Source organism: Alexandromys fortis, unplaced genomic scaffold (assembly GCF_014885135.2).
Source record: "Alexandromys fortis isolate MF-2015 unplaced genomic scaffold, M_Fortis_MF-2015_v1.1 scaffold_67, whole genome shotgun sequence".
Classification (NCBI taxonomy): Eukaryota; Metazoa; Chordata; class Mammalia; order Rodentia; family Cricetidae; genus Alexandromys; species Alexandromys fortis.
Window position 1 is genome coordinate 1,465,539 of NW_026067945.1, and position 3,377 is coordinate 1,468,915.

Consider the following 3,377-nt stretch of genomic DNA (forward strand, 5'->3'; position numbering starts at 1 on the left):
CAGTCACACCACAAGGACATTTGCGCAACTATGCCCATAGCAGCATTGTTTGTCATAGCCAGAATCTGGAAACAACCTAAATTCCCCTCGACTGAAGAATGGATAAGAAACGTGTGGTACATTTACACAATGGAGTGTTACATAGCAGAAAAAAATAATGATGTCTTGAAATTTGAGACCAAATGGATGGATCTAGAAAACATCATATTGAGTAAGGTAACCCAGACCCAGAAAGACAAATACTATATGTACTCACTCATAAGTTTGATGTGGGAGTGTCATATATCAATCTGTTGATTTCATTGGTTAAGTTATAATAAACCAGCTGCTTGGCCTCATGGCTTGGAACATAGATGGGAGGAGTAAACAGAATAGAATTCTGGGCGGAAGAGGAAGTGAGGTCAGACTCTGCTCTGCTTCCGGGGAGAGAGCCGACAGCTTGGGAGCAGAGACGCCATGCTCAGCCCTCCCAGGTAGACACAACGATGGATGGAGGCTAGAATCTTCCCGGTAAGCGCACCTTGGGGTGCTTACACACATCATTAGAAATGGGCTAGTCCAGGTGCGAGAATTAGCCTATAAGGGCTAGGGTTCATGGGCCAAGCAGTTCTTTAAATGAATACAGTTTGTGTGTTGTTATTTCGGGCGTGAGCTAGCAAGCGGCCGGGGTGTTGGGGACGCAGCCCCGCCGCCGCCCTTATTTCAACATAAGTTGCTTAGACATAAAGCAAAGACAAGCAGCCTACAATTCACAATCCCAGAGGACATAGACAACAATGAGGACCCTAAGAGAGACATACATGGATTTAATCCACATGGGAAGTAGAAAATATAAGATCTCCTGGGTAAATTGGGAGCCTGGGGACCATGGAAGAGGGTAGAAGGGGTTGGGAGGGGAGAGGAAGGGAGAGGAGTGAAGAAAAATACATAGCTCAATAAAAACAATTAAAAAATAATCTTTAGTGTCTTCTAAAGTCCTGGGAACAGTTCAGTATCCCCTATTATAGCAAGATCTTTTTCCACTGAGTTTTTTTGTTTATTTGGGTTTTTGTTTGTTTGTTTTTTGAAACAGCGTTTTTCTGTGTATCTCTGGCTCTCCTGGAACTCACTCTTTAGACCAGCTGACCTCGAACTCACAGAGATCTGCCTGCCTCTGCCTCCTTAAATGCTTTGATTGAAAGCATGCATCACTATTGCCCGGCTTCCACTGAGTTTTTTTCCATATAATATTTGTTGTAATTTTTTAAAAGCATTCCTTATTTTATCTGGTAGTCCCTTTTAAACCAAAGATGAGGTTCATATCAGCAATTGATAATTTCTTTCTCTGTGAGGCCGGAGACTTTGGCTATTCAATCTCTGTCTTACAATTTTGACCTTGGTGATTAGCTTGAAAGCCACATATAACCAATGCAAGCAGATTATATCCTATAAACATTGCAAAACAGACTATATGAAGAATTCAGTATTTTTATATATTTTATTTTATTAAACCTCTGCTGGAAACCTTGTCCAGTTTTTTTTTTTTTAACAATTTATGTATTTATTTTTTAGGTGTAAGTGCTCTGTCTGCATGTACACATGCAGGCCAGAAGAGGGCATCAGATTCCATTATAGATAGTTGTGAGCCACGATGTCATTTTTGGGAATTGAACTCAAGACCTTTGGAAGGGCAGCCTGTGCTCTTAACCACTGAGCTATCACTCCAGCCCATCTTGTTCGTTTTTTTTTAAACAACTGTATAGACTGTATCCTTTGTTCTTCGTATAGCTCCAGAAACTAGGGGTGTGTCAGTGAATGAAACTGGCTGTCCTCAGGGAGGCATCATTTTATTGAGAGAAGACACACAGAGCACACACAAGGCACATGTCTGTGAGATTAAGTCCATGAAAGAAACAAGATGAAAGCTGGGTGGGACTAGAAGTTGGGTTGGCTCATAGACAGGCACTGCCTTCCATGTCCGCCCCTGGCCTAGCCAGAGAACACCATCCCAGGCCTCTTGTGCTCTAGAAATGCAAGGCAGATCCTTTTTCCTTTTGTGTGTGTGCAGGGAGGTAGTGATAAGGGAAACAGCTCAGGGAAGAGAGAGAGAAGCAAGACAGAAAGGAGTCCCATTATCCTGAGGAGCCTCAGATAGAGTGCAGAAACAGAGAAGGGCCTTATGCCATTTTAAATGTTGCGTATTTCCTATCGGGTGTGCACCACATGAGCGTGAGTGCCAGTGCAGGTGCCACACTGCTCACCTGACACCAATTCTGAAGGTGGTTTCTCTCCTTCTACTATAGGCTTCTTGGGATTGGATGCAACCATCTTGTTGACCCATTTGTTTTTTCTTTTTGGTTTTTTTTTTAACAGGTTTTCTATGTGTAGTCTTGGCTGTCCTGGAACTCATTCTATAGACAAGATCACGCATGACTGCTTGTCCTCCCAGCTTCTCCAAGAGGAAGAATTCATACCTTTATCATTCTTAAACCAAAAGCAGATTCACCCAATACCTCATTTCCCCCACACCCAATTCTATCACCAAGTTCTTTCCACTCTAAGTGAACTTCTATCAATTTAGTTGAGGGGTATCTTCTTTCCAGGGCTCCTCCCAAAAAACATTCACCCACCTCAATCATCAAACGTCCCCCTACAGCTTTTCCTTAGGTTCTGGGATTTATAAGTCAGAGTTGTCATCTCCTTTACCCATGGCTCCCTGGTCCATCAAGTCAAGCTCTGATTGGAATAACACAGCTCAGCCTTGCCCTATTCTTCCAGCCTGGAAACATTCCGGAGTGCACACACTCAACAAGCTCCCAGGTAGGCTGCAGTGGGGGTGAGTTTTGAAATATAACTCCTGGGGAATTAATTGGACAAGGAGCCTGGATCCCAGGCATATGTTGAACATACGTTGTTGCCATGGCAACTTTGCTTCTGTTTGCTGGACCAGGTTGGCTGTGCTTTGGCTGTTTTCTGCCTACAGCAGAGTTTCTAGTAGACAGGAGTGGGAAGTAGGTCTATCTATCCCTAGGCTTAAGAGCTGGGCTGGACACATTTATCTGTGTGGGTCTTAGATACAGTGCCCTGTATTGAGGAACACAAGGTTTTTGCAGATGACGAGGTCTCCAAAAAGAACAAAGAATGCAGAACCTAGGTGAAGCCTTGCCCTCTTTGAGCCTGCTCCCAAACCTGGGGCATCTGAATAACTCCATACAAGGGAAAAGAGAATAACAAGTTGGAAAGTCCTCGTGGATTTTGCAGGCTTGTATTAATGTCTCACTATCCCACGGAAGTATCTAGCCCAGTGGTTCACCACCTTCCTAATGCTGAGATCCTTCAATAGAGTTCTTCATGATGTGGTGACCCCCAGCCATGGAATTATTTTCATTGCTACTTCA